At 46.6% G+C, this 21293-nt stretch overlaps 1 long non-coding RNA gene across 1 annotated transcript; it reads left to right on the top strand.

Moving 5' to 3' along the window:
* Window positions 1-8232: 8232 nt before the first annotated feature.
* On the top strand, window positions 8233-11275 carry LOC132681735 (uncharacterized). The gene is made up of 3 exons (XR_009611222.3): window positions 8233-8811; window positions 9409-9468; window positions 10414-11275. It is a non-coding gene; the product is annotated as an uncharacterized LOC132681735 (long non-coding RNA).
* Window positions 11276-21293: the final 10018 nt, after the last annotated feature.

Here is a 21293-nt window from a genome sequence, read left to right as displayed (position 1 = left end):
GCTCTCCTCAATTTCTGCAGCAGCAAGCACAGAGCTGAATGTATTGCTTCCTTCAGGAAGGGCAAGCCCTGTCAGTCACTCACGGTCTCTCTGAACCGGCCACACTGCTGATCTTAGGTAGAATTTTTGGGAAGTGTGGAGTTCTGGAAATGGTGAATGTCAGGGACATAAATGAGTTGGTGTCAGCTGCTGACATGTTGGCACTCAAAAGCAGTAGACTGAGGTGTGGTAACGTGCTGATTTACAGGAATGAGGAGATTGCATTGATTGACATGCTTTAGAAATGTGTTCACTGATGGGGGTAGCTATGGTAGAGTAGAGCTTCCCACAAATGTCCAAATGCTCACCCCATGAATTTGGGAATATGCTACTTTACACGGCAATAGAGACTTTGTAGATGTGATTAGATTAGCGAACTTGATCTGAGATTAGCCTGGAAGGGCCAATGTAATCACAAGGGTCCATGTAAGTGAAAGAGGGAGAGTCAGTGTCAAGATAATGTGATGTGAGTGTAACTGATCAGACATGGCCGGCTTTGGAGATGGAACGGGCTCTGAGCTGACAATGTGGGCATCTTCTAGAAGCTGGAAGGGACAACAAACAGATTCTTCCATGGAGCCTCCAGAAAGAAATACAGCCCTGCTGCCATGTTGAATTTAGTGCAGTGAGACTCATTGTGGACTTTTCATGTTCAGACGGTAAGAATAAGTTGGTGTAGTTTGAAGAAACTAAGTTTGTGGTAATCTGTTACAATAGGAATAGGAGGCTCCCAGGGTGGTCATTGACAGATATAGATGATTGAAAAATGAACCGGGTCCCTGAGAACTTTCCCAGGCTTTGGGCATTTCAGTGCAGTCTGTGTCATCCTGCCCCTGAATTCACAGCCACTCTTCCCTGTTGACTAATAGCGCTTGATAAAGGGGGAAATCTCCTGAGATCTAAGGTCATATCTCAGAACACGTGTGTCCAAAGCTCACCAGATCTTGAGTCACATCTTACAGGAAATTGGCAGCAGGAGGAACTCCCTGGTCTTTCCTGGTACCTGCAAGGCACACTGCCAGGGCTGGGACATTTTTGGATGGGGACTGCTGCGACATCCAGGGTTGTACAAAAGCCAACAGACACCATAAGCAATTCACACGAAGGGCCTCGCTCATACTTTCTGCCGCTCCCAGCCTTTAGGTACACTAGAGCTAAATACGGACCAATGAAATAAGAACAAATGGGAGGCACCGGAGGCCCCTTTGTCAACTGAACTACAGGACAGAGAAACCTGAGGGCAGGAGGGGAAGGGAGAAACAACATGCACAGAAAGTGGCTTCTGTGATCACACAAAGAGGCTACCTGAGAGCTGTCCCAGACATTGGACATTTGAGCATAGTCTGTGTCTATCTTGAGTCCATAAAATGAAGCCACGGTCCCCTGTTCACAAGTATCCCGTGATCTACAGACAATTCTCTGGAGATATAAGGCCAAATCATGCGAAATCATACTGCACCTCACAGGAGTTCTCGGGACAAATCTCACATGAACTCAGCAGGAGTGGGAACTCACTAACCTAGTCTGGTTTGGGCAGGACAGGGACATTCATGGATTGGGGACACCTAGGAACACCTGGGGTCCTACAAATGTCTTCAGACTCCAACATCAAAATGCCATAAAGTGTCTCTACTAGTACTCCCCATCCCTCCCAGCATTCTAGGAGCAGTGGAGGTAACAAGGACCACTGACCTAGGAAAGAATGGCTGTGAGAAAAAAAGCTAGGAAAAACAACAACAACAACAACAACAACAACAACAACAACAACAACATAAAAAGGAAAAAAACAACAACAACAAGATAAAAGGGGCCAGCCAGATGCCTGAAGCCATATGCTCCCCATGAATTCTTTTGGCTTCTGTAATCTTGTTTGCCTCCTGCCTCCACCAACTATCCATGTAGCACCACTGATAAGGACCCTTCTATTTTTCTATTGTCTCTCAACTGCCTAGCATCACAGTCAGATAAGGAGGAGAATGCCAAGGTACAGGGATCAGCCTTTGGAGGTGACTCCACTGGGGCATCATGCGTGTACAATAAACAGTTTTTTCTGATTCCCCGAGTTCTGTGGCTTGTCCCTTTCTGGGCACTGAGTATTTGCTGTAACAGCTGGACTTCATATTGTTCATGTTAAACTAGAGGTGATACAAACAGGAGATCAGGAGGTACAGAGAGAAAGAAAGTGCATAGGAGCCACCTCTTCTGAACACACAGGCAGCCTGCCATTGCACCTCCCAGGGTGCAGAAACTTCAGGGTATTCTGTGTCTCTCCTGCAACCAGAGAACACAGCCACCTTGTCCTTGTTGACAAGTCTCCTGTGATCTAGGGGCAGATCTCATGAGATCTATGGCCAAATTTGGCAAGATCTCTTCCAACCTCCTGGAACTTGGCAGGAGCGGGAACTAGGTAGCATAAACTCTTTTGTGCAGGATAAAAGAGTAGAGTTGTGATATGCCTGGGTTGGGGACACCTTGGAAAACCTGTGGTCCCACAATAGACCCTGCCATGTCACCAGCACCAAGACACAAGGGGTCGTGTTCATATCCAGTCTGTCTCAGCATCCTAGATGTGGTGGGTGAAACACCTGGCCACAGAAACAGGGACTGATGGACCAGACTGGCCCGTTATTCCCAGTAAACTAGAGGCGCAAGACACAGGAGAGAAGGAGGAGTGGGGTGAAGCACAGTGCACAGAAATTGACTCCTGTGAACACAGAAAAAGTATCCCTGAGTGCTTTCCTAGACCATGGACACTTAGTGCAGTCTGTGTCTGTCCTGACTCCAAAAGATGCAGCCACCTCTGCTCTGTTGACAAATCTTACGAGATCTCCAGGCCAAATCTCACGAGATGTCAGGCCAAATATAGCCAGAAGGGGGCAGGCACGAGAACTCCTTAGTGTAGTCACCTTTGTGCAGCTTAAATAGGCAGGGTTGGGACACTCCTGGTTTGTGGACTGCTACCAACACCCAGGGTCCCACAAAAACCCAAGGCCATCACCATAAGGATATGAGGTCCCTGGCTCATACTTTCCAACTTATCCAGCATTCTAAGAGCAGCGGGGGTAAGAACTACCACTAAAATATGGAAGACTTGGCCTGGTGGCCCTTTATTTCTGTGAAGCTAGAGGGGATTGAAACAGGAGGTGAGGAGGTGTGGGGGAAAGGAAAGTACACCGGACCTGGCTCCTCTGAACACTCAATAAGCCCTCATTGATTCTCCCGGGCTGTGGAACCTTCAGGGCAGCCTGTGTTTCTTCTAATCTAAAGCAAATGGCCAGCTCTGTCCTGTTGATAGATGTCATGATATCTAGGGGCAAATCTCATGAGATCTTAGGTCAAATCTGTAGAGATCTTGAGCCAAATCTCACAGGAAGTTGTGGTAGCCAGAACTTCCTCGCCTAGCCCGGTTTGTGCAGGGGAATGAGGGAGGGTTGTAATATTCTTGGACTGGGGACACCTAGGAAAACATGGGCTCCCACAATAGCCCCCTCCATGTCACCCGCACCAAGACACAAGGGGGTTCCTTCGAACTTCCTCTGTTTCTCAGCATTCTCACTACCGAGAGATCATGACCTCAGCAGAAATAAAGAGTGGGATGGTTAAGCATAAATGTACTTAGATATATGTAATTCTTTCAATTTAACTGCGTAACTGGGCTGGAGTTTCAATATTTACACTATATTTACAGTCATGTGGTTTATAAGAGTTTTAGTACTTGAAAACAATCAATCTTAAGAGGCACTTAATTGATTTCTCAACCACCAGTCGTTTAATTCATACTGTCATGTATCTTGATGTAATTTTAAAATTTTTTTTAATGTTTATTTATTTTTGAGACAGAAGGACACACAGCGTGAGTGGGGGAGGGGCAGAGAGAAAGGGAGACACAGAATCTGAAACAGGCTCCAGGCTCTGAGCTGTCAGCACAGAGCCCAATGAGGGGCTCAAACCCACGAACCGTGAGATCATGATCTGAGACGAAGTCAGTCGCTGAACCCACTGAGCCACCAGGCGCCCTGATACTGTCATATATCTTAATACTATATGTCTGTAAGCTCACTAATTATGATTTTTAACTTATTGTTTTACTAATTCTTCTATTTAAAAGTCAATGATCATTCACTTCTTAAAATACTCATATATATTCATAAAACCTCATTCATTAATATGTATAAATCACACACAAACACACACATAGATTTTTACTCTTCTTATTTCCTTCATACAATGTGTACCGGAGGGAGAAACTTTTCCTTCAGCTCAGGAATTACCTTTTGTATATTTTGTTGTGCATATCTAGGGATGCATTTTTTATGTTTTGTGGGACATCGTTTCTCACAGATTACTTAAAAACCCTTGCCTTTAAAACAAGGAATGAGTGTAAAGGTGGATATTTTAGGCACTCTAGACCTGGCTGATAGCACGCTCCCATGTGCAATTCCTTGTTCTCTTTCCCCTTTATCACCCCTGTGCTGTTGGTTGTGGAAGTACCTGATATCCTTGGGAGGGAGAAGGGACAAAATGGAGGAACGCTGGGTTCCTGAATGTCCACATGAAGATTTTTAGTCTCCAATCTAAACACGCACCCAACACTGTCATGTGAGGAAATCTATGGGGACATGCTTTTGAAATTTGGGGCGTTCTCTGGTAATTCAGCATAACCTAATATACCTACAAAATGTTTACCTGCAGATAACTTAGAATTCAGTCTAGTTCTATTAACATTGGCTGTTTCAGTCAGTAGGGCATGAGATTCTTGATCTTGGAGTGTGATTTCACGCCCCAAGTTAGGAGTATAGTTGACTGAAAAAATACAAAATAAAATAAGTATTGAAAAATGACCCAAGTAAATTAGGTTATAATGACTGAGCTGCTAAATGGTGGGATGGATCCCCTTATCTCTTCATTCAGCCACTGGGAATGAACATCTGAGCATTCAGATAGTGGCAGTGATGGTAAGGCAGCCAGGTCTTCCCTCTAGGAGCTCAAGGTCTAGACAGGAAGGTGGAAAGACCATGAAACAAAAATGGGAATGACATGAGCAATGACTCCATAGAAAAAATCGAGGTGCTACAACTGGGTCCTGAGTTCCACCAGGTTAGGTTCTGACAAGGCTGTGCTGAGGAAACATTAATATTTCCTGCAGCAGTGCAAGAATGAGTCAGCCCTGCACAAATCCGAGTATATGTAGCTTGGCAAAAGGCACAGTGGTGCAGACACTCGGAGGCAGAGGTTGGTGTTGTCATAGTGGACATTTGAAAGGAGACCAGGGAGCCTGGAAAGAGCTGGGGAGAGAGCAGAGAGGGAGGGTGAGGAGGGCCAGGGCCTGGGGCAGGATGACATTTTCACTACTCTGCTCTAGTGCTGTGTGACAATATTCCCTCACCCTTAGTGGCTTCCCCATAAACTTAACATCTCACAGGCCCAGGGGGCCAGGAATTCAGCAGTGCTCAGCTGAGGGCCTTGACAGAGCCTCTCAGGAGGTTGGGGATGTTGTCATCACTGAAACAGAACCTGCTTCACTCAACCCCTGAGCTCACTTCAGGGTGGTGGCAGCATTCAGTCCACATCGAATGCCTTAGTTCTTCCCTGTTGTCTCTCAGGGCTAGGCTGGGTGTACCTGTCTGTGTCATTACTCAACACGGGGGTGGTTCCCCAGTGTGAGGATCTGAGAGACAACACAGAGAGTGACAGTGAGCATGTGGCTGGGCCATGGACACTTTATCAACAAAACTTGGTTGGCTTGGGGTCACATTCCCATCTTCTTTGGAACAGAAATCAAACACTAAGTCCATATCACACTCCAGGAAAGAGATTACACAAGTATGTGTTTACAGGATGTGGGGATCCCAGGGAGCCCCTGGGAGGGGAGGAGAAAGTGAAGACCCTCGCCGGGTCAGTGCCTTGCCCAGAATCACAGACTGGTAAAAAGTCAGAACCAGGCATGAACCCAACTCCATATCCTCAAAATGGGGTCCTTGACTTGACCCAGTTTTTCTGAGGGGGCTTGGGAAAAGGTTGTGTTACTGTATCTCTGTGCAGACATGGAGGTGGCGTGGGGGTGAGGTTGAAGAGGAGCATAGCAGAAGACATTCCAGCATGGTCTTCCCTGAGGAGGACCCAAGGCTAGGGCAACCCACTGAGTGCCACCCTGTTCCCATTGTACCCAGTGGAAAGGGAGGGAATGGCTCATGGCACACTACTGACAAAGTCTACATAAAAGAGAGTTCTGACCTACTAGGCCACAACTCCAATCCCTTCTGTAGCGATTGCTTTAGAAATTAGAGAACCTAAGCTCTTAAGAAATTTTTGGCCATCCTTCCCTAGGTGGGGATGTTATCTTCTGGGACTCCAGAAAATGAGCACTGGTAAACAAACATACACACACACACACACTTGAATGCACACACGTACGCGCGCACGTATGCCCACTTGGGATCAGAGGAGCAGCAGAAACAAAGGAGGTGAGAAGTTGAAGTAAATGTGGTTGGATAAATTTCCATCAGGTGACACCATTCTTCCAATTTCACAGGTATCATCCCACATATGCCTGAGGACATCCTGAGGAAGTACATGCTAGAATTATCTCCACTGGGCAGGAAAGACATGGACCATCCCTGAGAAGCACAATCACGAATCTGGGACCAGAAAGAGGTAAGAATGAAGAGTGATGTCTCAACCCAGATATGTCTTACAGCTGGGACCCTGGCTGCCCCCAGACCTTCCCAGGGGGCTGTGGAGAGGGGTACATTGGTGTAACTGTGGACCGATGTGACATTTCATGGAGAATGGGGGTGAGCAGTCAGCAAATAGAGGACGATTTGCATAGGTGTTATCCCAGGAGCGGACTCAGGAGGTGGATCCTAGGCAGTGACATCACTTTGCTCACAATAGGTCTCAGGAGAGCTTGGAACTCCTGTAACCCGGCACCCATGTTCTAGTTAGGTCCCATACCAGGCTCACTTGTCTACAGACACAGAGAGTTTGGGATATTCTCTTGTTGTTTTCCCAGTTACCAGGGCTCTGGATACCAGAAACCCCAGTGTAGTGTACAGGATTATTCGGATGTTGGAGAGGTTTCCTTCACCCATGCTGGTGATGCCTCAGGATGTTTTCCAGGAAGTCACATAAGGTAATACAGAGCAGCCTAGAACAGGCCAGGTCAGGTCAGGTCACAGCTCTGAGCCATCCCTGGGCACCCCCATCCCCCCGTGTTCAGTTTCAAGGAAAGGGGGACACGTGAGGTGCTCCTGTCCTGGACTGGAGGAGGTTAGATGGCAGTGGACGACCTGGTGGACCCAACATGGCCATGCAGATGTCATGCTGGGAAGGAGGCAAAAGGGATCTCTGAGGTCCCTCTAACCTATAACAGGGTTAGTCCAAGGCTCTCAAACCATGTTGCTTCTCCTCCTTGGGGGTGGGGGGGTGTGCACACTGTGGTGTCATATATTTAGAATGAAGTCACATAGGTCTGAGGACAAGCAGAAGCAAGCAGACAGGGCTTTGAGGCCCCTGACTGCCTGCTGGGCACTGTCTTTACAGAGGTGCACTGCAGAGATGGGGCAGGAGCTGAATGATGAGAACCCCTGCTCTACTTCCCTGAAGGACAGGAGGAAGCCCCGTGCCATCAGCAGGATGCTGCACTGGCTCAGGGTGAGTGAAGGTACCAGGGAAACCCAACACCCAAGGCCCAGAGGCATTGAAAAGAATCCCAGGGCACAGAAAACACACTGATACTCCCCTGGTATCTCTCATAGACTCCTGATCCCAGATGAATCTGGAGCCCCATCTGATCCCCAAACATGCCCTCATGACCCAGCCCCTGCCATGGCCAGATGCAACGTCACTCACTCTCCACTTATTTGTAAGAATATAAGAAAAGAGATGTGAAACCATTTCACGTCCCATTCTGTCTAGAATATATTGCCATTGTTGTATATGTTTCCTCAAGGACTATTCCCAGGTGTCCCTTTTCACCTGACCATCCTTGCACACCTTCTTCATGTCTCACAAATGTTCATGATGAACAGGGAGATATTTACCCAAAGGACATGGGGCTCATTGTATTATGTCTATTGCTCTGCACTTTGGTTGCCAAGGAACATGCCCCTGGGGCCCCTCCAGATCATTCTGGAAATGAGACCACTTACCTCACCCATTCAGCCCTTCACAAATGTGGGACTGTGACATGATTCCCTTCTGTTACCATGTCGCAGTGCTGCACTGAACATCCTACATGTCCTATTACCCTGATGTAACCTCTGCCAGGAAATGTCCCTGTCTTCTGATCCCTAGAATGGACCGTGGTGTTAGAAATCGCAGGGAAAATGCTGTTAATGCAGGGAGGTGCTGTCCATACTCATCTAACAATCTGACCTCAGATCCTAACGTGTTCAGTCATTCCCCACCTCAAATTCTCATGTGAATGCCAAGATCCTTTTTCCTACTGTGGGCACCAGGTCTCATTCTTTCGACAAGTCGCTGAGGGCTTGGGGGTTTGGTCTGCATTCTGGACCCCAACCCTCCTGATGTCCATGGTGCTGTGTCTGACTTTGTGTCCCTCCTCTGTTCTATCTCAGGGTAAAAAGGCCGCACCCGTGAACGAGAATGAGAACTGTGTGGAGTGGACCATCAATGCAGGCCTGCTGAAGCAGCGAGTGGAGCACCTGGTGCCCACCTTCCTGGGGAGAGACCCCACCTACTTCTTCACATTCTTGGGCATGTACGAGCTTTTGCTACCACCCAACAGGTCCTGGAACTATTGTTTATGAGGTGAGCACCCTGACCTTCACAGCCTAGTGTAATTCAGCCCCTTAAAGCTTTGAGTCTAAGGAAAGTCACCAAACCTCCCTGAGTGTCACTTTGTTCCTCTGATCAGAGTAGAATAACTACAGGTACTCAGTGGGGGCCCTGCATAGAAAGTGACCCTGGCCCTGTGGAAAGATCTGCTAGCAGGACTGTGTCTGTGCTGGGTCATCTTTGTCCTCTTCCCCATGATCAAGTTTCTGCCTCATCCCCCACTGTCACCAGGTGTTGAGTTGGGCTCTTTTCCCATTTGAAAAGGAGATTTGAGGCTCTGTGTGTCTGAGTCCTGGGTCAAACCAGTCAAGGATGCCCAGGATGAGCAGGAGGCCCAGACCCACACCAATATGTGTGATGGAGCTGATTGGGGGCCTATCATTCATCAAACATACAGAAAGCCCCACTACATGCAGGCACTTCTGTAGGAGCTGACTAGGATCCAATGCACAGAGCATACAGCACCCTCCCCTCCAGAGCTCAATTCTAGTCAGCAGTCAGTGACTCTGGATATGACAAGAGGTAGTATCCACAGGACAGCTGATATGATGCCCTTCTGGCATCCTCCAGATATGGCTGCTTCCTTCCTGACACTGAGGAGGATGGTGGACCCCGGGAGCAGGAGAAAATGTGAGTAGGCTGAGCTCATGCTGGAGGGCCTTCCTTCTCCAAGACAGCAGTGCTGAGACTGTGTGTGGGAGGGGCTGCAGGACCCAGCATCCCACACATCTGAGAGTCCTGTGAGAGGGCAGAGTTCTGAGGGCTTCTCCCTGGAAGCAAGGAAAGGCGTCTTGTCCTGTGGGTTAGAGGATACGCTGTGGGCACAATAAGACAGCAGAGGGCAACAGACGACAGATTCCGCCCTTTCGAGAGTCCAACCCCATCCCTTCCCACTCACAGGCTTGCCTCCACCCCCATCAGAGGACCCAGAATAAAGGTTTTGGGGAGCATCATGCTCACCACCTTGTGGAACTTCGACAGTGTGTGCTTAGCAAGGGTTCAGGAGACACAGTGAGGGCTCAAGGACCACATATCACCCACACAATGGGAGAACCAGTGTCAGTGGGAGGACACCCACATGTGCACTAAGTGAATGAAGCAGCATAGAGACACAGGTCGTCATGTTTAAGGTATGAGGAGGGTCCCAGCAAGCCCAGGCAAGAGACAGAGTCCCTTTGTCCCAAATTTGTTCAGATTTTCATGTAGCACTAGTGTATGCAGTGAAGGCACTGACTCATCCTGACACCACCCCTCCACTCACGCACAGAATTCAATTCTAGTGAGAGGTAGGCAGGAGGACACACCAAAGAGTATGTCTGGCTTCCTCAAGAAGGACAGAGACGACCACATCATTGGTTAAGGGGTTCCCGTCAAATAGAATTTTCACAGCCCCTCTTCAGTGACCAGGACTCTCTTAGGTGGGATGGCCAAATCACAGGTGGACAAGGTATAGAACTACCCTCTGTACATCCAGGAGCAGGAGGAATAGAGGCCAGGTCCCACAGGCCTGTCCTGAGACATCAGTGCGGGAGGAACACCCCATGTTGATTGTTCTGGCTACTTTTGTATCCCCAGGGCCATTTCCTCCATCCTGGGCACCTAGCTGGACCACTACCCCGAGGACTTTTTCCAGCCCCCATATTTCATCAGCCAGAAGATGCTGCAGGCATATGTAGGGACCCACATGCCCGGCTCCGAGCTGCAGCACCACACCCGCCTTCTCTACTCAACGTGGAGAAACTGTGAGACCAATGAATCAGAGACTCTGGGTGACGAGGACTCTGGGTGGGAGATGTGGGCATGTGGATGGGACAGGGTTTGCCACACAGAGCACGTTTCCTGAGACTGCGAGTGGGCTAGGAGTTGTGAGTAGTCTCAGATCACTGTTCCATTAACCTGCCATCTGGGAGACTTCCTCCTGGTGGGTTCTTTGACTCAGATGACAATGTCTGCGGGAGAGGTTTCCTTTATTTGGAAGGGTCATGGAATGGCAATCACGGTGATGACACTTTGTATTCTTGAAGCTATGGTACCAACTCCAGAGCAAGATCCAAATGTCCCTCAGGAGCTAGCCCCCGCTATCTCTGTGGTGCCCACTGGAACTTCGCAGCCCAGGCTGCCTGAAGCCACCACTCATTCTGGAGCTCAGCAGTTAGAGGAAGCGGTGACCCTCCCTTCAGCGTCCCCACCAGTGGAAGTGGTAGTCCTAGCTCTGATTCACTGTCAGGAGCTGGAAGAGCCACCTGCCCCTTTGGTGGACCCACAACCTGAGCAGCCTCCAGCCCCAGCTGGCGGAGTCATGGACAGGCTGGAGCAACCACCTGCTGCAGCTGGGCAACCAGCCTCAGCTCCCGAGCAGCGCCTCATGTTGGCTGCAGCCCCAAAAGATGAATTCCCTGACCCTGTCATTGCGTTGTTGGTAATTTTTGTTGTTTGTATGGAGGTATTTACTGTCCTTATGTATTGTTTTATAAATAAAACATAAATTAACTTCAAAAAAATTTACTCTGATCCTTTTTTTTAAAATTTTTTTAACGTTTATTTATTTTTGAGACAGAGAGAGACAGAGCATGAACAGAGGAGGGTCAGAGAGAGAGGGAAACACAGAATCTGAAACAGGCTCCAGGCTCTGAGCTGTCAGCACAGAGTCCGACGTGGGGCTCGAACTCACGGACCGTGAGATCATGACCTGAGCCGAAGTCGGATGCTTAACTGACTGAGCTACCCAGGCACCCCCTACTCTGATCCTTTTAAATTACAACTTCAAGTGTCATCACATACATTCACCGGATTTTACACCCGTGACCATTATGTACTTCTTGAACATTTCCATCACAGAGACATGTGTACTACTAATCACCATGGCTCATTCCCTCTCCCCAGTCTCTGCAACCACCGATCTCGGTTTCTGCTGCTTTAGCTCCTCTAAAATTATCAGGTATGCAAACACACAACATGGCCTGTTGTGTCTGGCTACAACATAAGGGTGATTAATACTTGGTTAAAATTTCATTGAAACTAATATTTTTATGACAGAGGAATATTCCCCAAAGAACAAAGATTATGTGAAGCGCCTACTTGAAATATCTTCATTATCTGGCATGGGGACCCTTTGAGGTTTGACACAAGAGCAGAAGCCAGAAGAGAAATGTCTGGACCAGAGCGATACCTTGAAAATCTTTCATTTTCCTGGACAGGCCATGTTGATATTGGTCTAATGTGAATATTATAAAAATACCTAAATGAAATATTCAATATTCCATGTATGCTAATCTATTAGGCAATAAAGTATAAAGTTCTTAAAGGTTTTCTGCAGGTGACATTTATGTAGTAAAATAAATATTTAAATAATGAGAACAGGCACCAAGGTGGCTCAATCGGTTGAGTTTCCGAGTCAAATTTGGCTAAGGTCATGATCTCATGGTTCTTGAGATCAAGTCCCAAGTCAGGCTCTGCAATGACAGCTTGAAGCCCTGGTCAGGATTCTCCTTCTCGCTCTTTCCAAATAAATAGATATGAAAAAATAAATAAATACAGAGAAAAAATTTATATTCTTCGAAGAAATAATCACCCATAAGACATGGTGTCATCTTCCCAGTCCTTTTGCTTTGAGTGCAGCAGGTGTCTGTGTTTGTGTCTACGAGTGGTGTGACAGGTTGGGTGTGGAAGGATCCTGGACTATGGTCTTGTAGTACGTGATGTCCCCACAGTGGACAGGCACAGTCCTGTCCCATTCTGCATTCTCAGTGGCCACACATCATCATTTACTCTGCGTCTCCAGAAACTGAATGACTGGGCCAATTCCAATATCTTGACTCGCATCATTGTACAGAAGGGGACATCTGCACCACAAATCTCTCTTTCTTTAGGCGTGTACACCTAGCACAACATAATTTCTATGCATTTTTTGGGTACTGCCTCCAGTTTCCAGTATCTACAGCCTCTTTATTACATTGGGGCCTTATGTGAAAAGCAGGGACCCCCGGGACTGCCTGGATAACTGAAGAATTAGGAGAACAAGCCAGCACTGAGGCCATCAGGGTACCTAGGAGTGACCCATGGGGCAGGAAAGAAACCACACTCCCTCATTCTGACCTCCTGCACAGCATCCCTGCCCCATGTCCCGGAACACACTCGTCCAGGCCCCATCCCATGACAAACCCCAGCCACCTGTGCGCCTCCTGTTCCATAGCTCTGCTTCTCAGTAGAGCAGCCAGTCCCTGCTTTCAGGCCAGTGGAGGATGCAGCCTGGGCCACTGCTGTCTGCTTGCTGGCCCTCCACCCAGGCTGGTTCCCTTACTCTCAGGAAAGTACCCATAAGTGCAAGTCAGGTCAATGAGTTAAAGACCATGACCTGAATGTGTTCATCTTGAGGACTGAGTGACAGCAGCAAGAACCACTTGAACCTCCGCAAGCAAGAAAGTCCTTTACAAAGCACATCAGGAGCTCAAGGAGACTGCAGGATGGAGACTCAGTCAAGGGTTTGGCACCAAGTAAACCCTCCCCCCACCCTTCAGGCTCCTCCAGCAGTGAAGCCCTGCACCTGCCAGCCCCATCTTTGGGGAACAGTGTCCTTGTCATGAGCAGTCACACAGCACCCTCTGGTGACCACAAGACACACAGGAATACTGCAAGGCTCCCTGATCTCTCAGCAAAGAAAGTGCCATTCCAACTTAGACATCCTCAGAGGATTCAAGGCATATCAGAAACAACTCTGTAAAATTCAGTGACATTGAGGTGCCTTTCAGGAAGTCTATGAAAAATATAGGTCTCTTCCCAACTGCAGTATTCTGAGATGAATTCACTGAGCAGTGGGGCCAGGCACTGGGTTCCAGGACAGAAAATAGAGACAAGGTGGCTACCTCCCAAGATGCACAGGGTGTGTTGTGGGAATGTGTTGGGAAGGATATGTCTATGTCACAGCTCTCTGTGTCTTTTTTAAAGAAAACGTATATCCAAACAAACCTTATTTATGGAGTTGTTTGTATCAACCACAAAACATTTCAGAAAATTTGCATAGTATCACTCCATATATCTGCTTACTCTCATCTAAATTCGATCACATCATCCTATATTCCCAGGTACTTTTTCACTTATTATTAGTGCATGATATGTTATATAGAGACTTCAGTGACTCTACAACATTACTGATACACCTAATAAATGATTTCAGTAATGTTAAGATATGTATGTCGATATATATAATGTGCTTAATTTCTTTACATGAATCACAAACTATCAGAGAGAGAAATTAAGAAAAGAATTTAAAATCACTCCAAAAGAATAAAATAAGAATAAATTTAGCCTATGGGCACCTGGGTGGCACAGTCAGTGAAGCATCTGACTGTGGGTCAGGTTGTGATCTCATGATTTGTGTTTTCAGCGCTGCATTGGGCTCTGTGCTGACAACTCAGTCTGGAGCCTGCTTCAGATTCTGTGTCTCCCTTTATCTCAGCTTTTCCCCACTCATTCTCTCTCTCTCTCTCTCTCTCTCTCTCTCTCTATCTTTCTCATAAACATAGAGAAGTTAAAAAAGAAAAGAATTATTTTAAACAAGAAGATGAAGACCTCTTTACTAAAAACCAGAAATCAGTGGAGAAAGAATCTGAAGAGACAAAAATTAGCAGAAAGACATTCCATGCTAGTGGATCCCAAGAATTAAGATTGTCAAAATGTCCACACTACTTAAAGCCATCTACACATTCCCTAGGTGTGTTCCCTATCAAAGTTTAAGCACGTCTCCAAAAATAGAATAATCCTTCAATGAGGACAGAACCACAAAAGGCTCTGAATACCAAAATCATTTTGAGAAGGAAGAACACAGTTGGACACATCATGCTTTCTGATTTTAAACTAGATCTCAAAGCTACAATAACCCAAGCACTATGGTATTGGGGTACAAACAGACACACAGATCATTGGAACAGAACTGAAGGCCCAGAAAGAAACCCAAACATATGTAACCAATTAATTCACAGCAAAAGAACCAAGAATATAACATGAGGAAAAGGCAGTTTCCTCAATAGGTGGTGTCAGAAACCCTGGGCACAGAAAAACAACATGCACAGAAAAACAACTTGACACGTATTTAACACCACACACAGAAACGAAGTCAAAATGTATTAAAGACTTAAGACCTAAAACCAGAAAAATCCTGGATAAGAACTTGGGCAGAAGGTGTGGGAATTCGCACAACTATGTCCTGAGTTAGGAGATTATAGGGGACGCTTTGCAAAGCAGACCACTGCTCTCTGGCCTTTCTGCAAACAGCCAGCAGCAGTTCACTTACCTAGTTGGTGTGTATCTGGGGGGCAGGCTAGACTTCGCTTACCTAGTGGATGTGTATCTAGGGGTTGGGTTCTGCATGTGCTCACAAAGTCTTTAGTGTCTAAATTTGGTTTGCACCATGTCTTCAATACATTCTTTCTAGCATGTGGCCCACTGATGTGTTGCACATTGTTTGTAGGTTTAGTGACTATGGGAGCTTGAGAGCAGCTCGTGGAGATGTCCCTTAAACTCCCTGTCACCTCTCTTGACTTGCATGGAGTCTTAAGCAATCCTTTCTGCTGTCCTTGGCTTTGCTGGACAAAGCCAAATGCCGAACCCATGAGAATGTTTTTGATCTCAGTCTTGTCACTGAGTTTTGGGATTTGACACCAGAAGCCAAACCTACAAAGGAAAAATAAAGAAGTGGGACTACATGAAACTAAAAAAACGAGTTCTGCACAGTAAAAATATCTTCAACAGAATGAAAAGGCAACATAGTGAATGGGAGAAAATACTTGCAAACTACATACATGGTAAAGGGTTAATATACAAAAGATATAAAGAACTCCTACAGCACAACAATGCAAAAGCAAAGAGCAATTATGAAACTGGCAGAGTCCTGAAGAGGCATTTTTCCAATGAACACATACAGATGGCCACCAAATACATGAAGAGATGTGCAATGTCACTCCACATTAGGGAAATGAAAAGCCAAACCCAAAGAGATATCACCTGAAACCTGTCTGAATGGTCTTATCAAAAAGACAAGAAATTACAAGTGTTGGGTAAAAAGACAAGAATTACAAGTGTTGGGAAAGCGAATCATTGTGCTCTGTTGTTGCACTGGAACTTGTGGCAGCGGCAGTCAAAAACAATATAAAGTTTCCTCAAAAAATTCAAACGAGAACATCCATATCATCCAGCAATTTCCTTCAATTACCCTCCTAGGTATTACTCAGAACACTAACTCCCAAAAATACCTTCACACCTGTATTATGCCACATTATTTATAATAGCCTGGAGGGCATTATGCTAAGTGAAATAAATCACACAGAGAAAGACAAATACAAAATGCTCGCACATATATGTGGAACCTGAAACAAAAAATAAGAAAAGAAACTACAAAAATCCTCAAAACATAATAAAACAAACCCATAAATACATAAAGATGATTGCAAAGGTGAGGGACAGGAAGGAGGGAAATAGCTTAAAGGTCAAAAGACATCAGTGAAAAAAAAGACCATGTCAAGAGCGAAATAGAGAGTAAATGTGACTTCAATATCTCAAATTCTAGCTTGCTCTATTTCAAAGAGCTTAGTTCATTCCATTCCATTCACCAGACCTACCTGAATAATAAGGAATTTTTATGACTCGGCAGTTTTTGAAAGATGAGTTCTTTACTTAGTATTTCATATCAAAAAGGACAGAGTGCTTAGATTACTAGGTATATTAGATTTTCAATTATTTTTTATGGTTTATTGAAGTATCATTATGTCACAAAAATCTGCTTTGATCTAAGTGGACACTCTCATCACTCTTACCATATGCACATGCCACTGAAACAGTACAATAAAGGTAAGGTACATTGTCCATCACACAAAAGTGATTTTTTTCTCCTTGTTGTAGCGAGTGTTTTGCAATGAAATGTTTTGGGAATCGAGCTCATGTATCAAATTCCATGTGATGGGTTATGCAGAATATAGTAATCATGGTAATCATGAAAATAATGATATTCAAGATAATCATAATCTCCTTAATTCCTCAGAGAGACAACTCACCCCCTGGGGACAAAACAGATGCTTAGGAGCGTGAGCTGCTAAAAGTGGCCTACACCACACCATCTTACTGAAAACATAAAAGTACCGGTCATCTTGATATGTAAGTTTGTGAAAGCCTCTGCTCTTGGGCTTTTGCTTTCAGTGAGATCACGGTGCTGCCTTCAGGATGTTTTCAACCTTTGAGACAGGATTGGAACACTCTATTGAAATGAGAAATTCCTATGCAACAAAACAGTGTCTTTGGAAAGAACTGGGTCTCTAACGCGGTCCGGACTACATACAGGCCACGGCACCACACACACACACACACACCCCAACAACCTGGGAGAGGTAGAACCCATGGAATGAAAGAGCATTTGCTCAAGAGCTGATTTCAAAAGGAGGCTGAGAGGCGAGCACTGCCTGCTCAAGTACACATGCACTGGTTTCTAGGGACACGGTGGGCTCAGAGTCACTTATCCCTCATGCTCCCTGGTGAGTCCCGGAGGAGTTGTGATTCCTAAGGTCTGAAACTCTTGAAACATAGAACGAATGCAACACAGGAGGCGCTCCACAGAAACATGAAGCACCACACCCCACGGATATGAAGAATAAAACTGACAAGTCTGCCTGGACCAAGGAACTTTTCCATCCACCTTCCTTGGGAGAGTGAGAAGAAGACATTCCCACCCAACATTTCCCAAAAAGATGACTTTGTACTCAATCCAAAAAACCCAGTCCTCTCCAGCAAACAACTCCAAGTAGGAAAGAGTCTGGACCACCCTCTAAAAGAAAGAAGCTCCACTTGTTCGTCGCCCATTTGCTTTGAGTTCATTGATTGAATGCAAATTGCCTTCAGAAATGAAGAGCTCAACAGGGAGTTGCACAACCCCTAATTCAGACTCCATACCCCATAGTCCCATTAACTCCCATGTTAGAGGACCGCCTTTAGCACAAAGCGGGGTGGGATCTCCCTGCCCCAGCAGAGAGTGCAACTTCGCTGCCAGGGGTGAGGTGAGGCAGGGCAGGGGGTGTGGAGGGGGGAGGCAGGAGGTTTGTGTTCACCTGAGGCTTCCACTCTAAATGGCTTCAACAAGTTCCCTGGCTGGGCTCCAGCAACTCAGGCCCACCACCCTGACTCTCCCTGGAATGTTTCTCTGGAATCTGAAGTCCCTGTGCTTCATTTTCACAGGCAGGAATGTTGCCTCCTGCTCATGGCTGCGACTTCCCTGGCCCTGCCTTGGCATTTTCCCACACCCTCAGGTCCACGCGTTCGTTGGTGCGTTCGCACCTCCACCCTCCAGCCACCAACCCAGTCAGACCTCCAAGGGCACTCAGGGCGACCCCTGCTCTGTACCTGCGCTGCTCCCCACCAAAGGAGCCTAACCCCCTACTGGATCTCGGGCCCTCCTCCTCCAGGGAACCAGGATACAACCCATAAAGTCACTCCTGAGTCCTCCAGACAACAGCCAGAAAGGAGCTCAAGAAGAACCCGGGACCACAAGGGAGAGGGGGTGGGAATGGAAGGGAAGACAGAGAGGGGCAGGGGAAGGCCACATGGGACCCTGTCACGAGGATCCCTACCTCGGCAGCACCACGACTGAGGCAGGTCCTGGAGGGAGGCTGTGGGTCTCAGCTGCTCCACCTTTAGGCTTCTTGCAGATGGTCTTGGGGGCGACTGGGGGCATCGCATCGCGCTCAGCCCCTGGCAGTGTTGGCACTCCACCAGCGCAGCCGCAGCCAGAGGTGCCCCAGGGAGCGCGGCCCACACCTTGGCCTTTGCCTCCAGGAGCAGCAGGAGCAGCACGGCCGCCACCCTCCGGGGCTGGAGCCTCATAGCTCCGAGTCCTCTCCGCGAGTGCCCCGCTACTGCTAAGTCTACTGCTACCTCCACAGCTACCGGGTCACAGGCGCCAGGCAGCAGCACGTCCCCGGTGGGGGGTGGGGTGGGCTTCAGCCCCTGACTTGCCTAGAGACTTGGGGGCTTGGGGCAGCAGGCAGTCTGGGAGCCAGGACGCAGGGCACAGCTGCAGCCTCAGCTGCCTCACTGGGCTCCGCCCCTGGCCCATGCGCCTGCGCGCACCCATGCCCTTGCTCCTGCACACCTGCTTGGGTCCGGATCCAAGCCCTCCCTCCTCACCTCCCCCCCCCCCCCCCCCCGCCCCATCCGCAGGGGGCACAGCTGCTGGGCGCCAAAGTCTGCAACAACGCACCTCGGTGGCCCACCAGATGGTCTGACCGCCTACCCACCAGCCTGACGCCCAGGAGCCAGGAGAGGGCTCCAGAGACCAGGCCAGTGGGAGAGGGACTGTCAGGTGTCTCCTCCCCAGGTTGGAGACCTCCCTGTCACCCCTGAAGAGACCCAGGAAGCTTTTGCAAAGTTGGTTTCACAGGGAGGTGGCTGTACATGAACCTAGTGCTCCCTCTTGCATCCTAGGCTATATTAATATAGCCACCACTGCTCTCTTTTGGTTATTGTTTGCATGGAATACATTTTCTTCCTTTCATTTTCAACCTGTTTGTGTCATTGGCCTGAAAAAAAGTCTCTGGTAGACAGCATATAGTTGGATCATGTGTTTTTATCCATTCTTCCAATCTCTTTTGATTGAAGGGTTTAATTCATTTGTGTTTAAAGTATCCATTGATAAGGAAAGACTTCTCTCATGCTATTTGTTTTCTATATGCCTTATAGTTTTTCTGTCCCTTATTTCTTGCATTACCATCTTTTTTTTGTTTTCAGTTGATTTTTTGTAGTGAAATGCTTAATTCCTTTCTCATTTCCTTTTGTGTATATTTTATAGCTATTTCTTTGTGGTTACTATGGAGATTGTATGAAACACTCTAATGTTAAAACACTGTAATCTGGGGGTGCCCTGGTGGCTCAGTCGACTGAGCATCTGACTTCAGCTCAGGTCATGATCTCATGGTTTATGAGCTCAAGCCCCACATGAGGCTCTGTGCTGACAGCTCAGAGCCTGGAGCCCACTTCAGATTCTGTGTCTCCCTCTCTCTCTACCCCTCTCCTGCTCTTATCTGTCCCTCTATCAAAAAATAAACATTAAAACATTTTAAACACTAATTTGAATTTTTACCAGCTTAACTTCAATAACAGACACAAAGTCTGCTCCTTTACAGTTCTGTCCCTTCCCTTTCAATGGCTGATGTCACAAAATTACATCTTCATGTGATGTACCCTAAAACATAAATCATTAGTTATTTTAAATGCATTCATCTCTTTTTTTTAATATGAAATTTATTGTCAAATTGGTTTACATACAACACCCAGTGCTCATCTCAAAAGCTGCCCTCCTCAATACCCATCACCCATCCTCCCCTCCCTCCCACCCCCCATCAACTCTCAGTTTGTTCTCAGTCTTTGAGATTCTCTTATGCTTTGGCTCCCTCCCTCTCTAGCCTCTTTTTTTTTTTTTCTTCCCCTCACCCATGGACTTCTGTTAAGTTTCTCAGGATCCACATAAGAGTGAAAACATATGGCATCTGTCTTTCTCTACATGACTTATTTCACTTAGCATCACACTCTCCAGTTCCATCCACGTTGCTACAAAAGGCCATATTTTATTCTTTCTCATTGCCACATAGTATTCCATTGTGTATATAGACCACAATTTCTTTATCCATTCATCAGTTGATGGACATTTAGGCTCTTTCCATAATTGCATTCATCTCTTAAATTATGTAGAAAACAAGATTTTAAGTTACAAATTAATGTTACATTAATGTTAGTTTTTACACTAATAATCATTTTTCTTTAAATTTATTAGTCTCTTAAACAGTGTAGAAAACAAAAAGTGCATTACAAACAACAGTTACAATAATACTTTTTATAATTGCCAAGGCATTTCCCTTTTCTGAGATGTTTATTTCTCCATATGGCTTCGAGTTACTCTCTAGTGTGTTTTCATTTCACCTCTCAAGATTCCCTTGAGCATTTCTGGCAGGGCAAGTCTACTGGCTGCAAACGCCTTCAGCTTTTGTTTATTTGGCAATGTCTTAGTTTCTTCCTCACTTCTTTTTTTTAATTTTAATTTTTTAATGTTTATTTATTTTTGAAGGATACAGAGACAGAGGTGAGTGAGGGAGGGGCAGAGAGAGAGGGAGACACAGAATCTGAAGTGGGCTCCAGGCTCTAAGCTGTCAGCACAGAGCCTGACTTGGGGCTCAAACTCACGAGCCATGAGATCGTGACCTGAGCCGAAGTCAGACGCTTACCCGACTGAGCCACCCAGGCACCCCAGTTTCTTCCTCACTGCTGAAGGAAAGTTTTGTCCAGATACAGGGTTTTTGGTTGGCAGATTTTTTCTTTTAGCAGTTGGAATATATTAGCTCATTGCCTTCTGGCCTCCATAGTTTCTGATAAGAAATCTGCTTATGGCAGATGCTTATGGCTATCAACAATAGCCAAAGTATGGA

The sequence above is a fragment of the Panthera onca genome, chromosome A1 (genome assembly GCF_046562875.1).
Source record: "Panthera onca isolate mPanOnc1 chromosome A1, mPanOnc1 haplotype 2, whole genome shotgun sequence".
NCBI lineage: Eukaryota > Metazoa > Chordata > Mammalia > Carnivora > Felidae > Panthera > Panthera onca.
The sequence above is the reverse complement of the archived record's forward strand: the minus strand, read 5'-3'. Positions and strand labels throughout refer to the sequence as shown.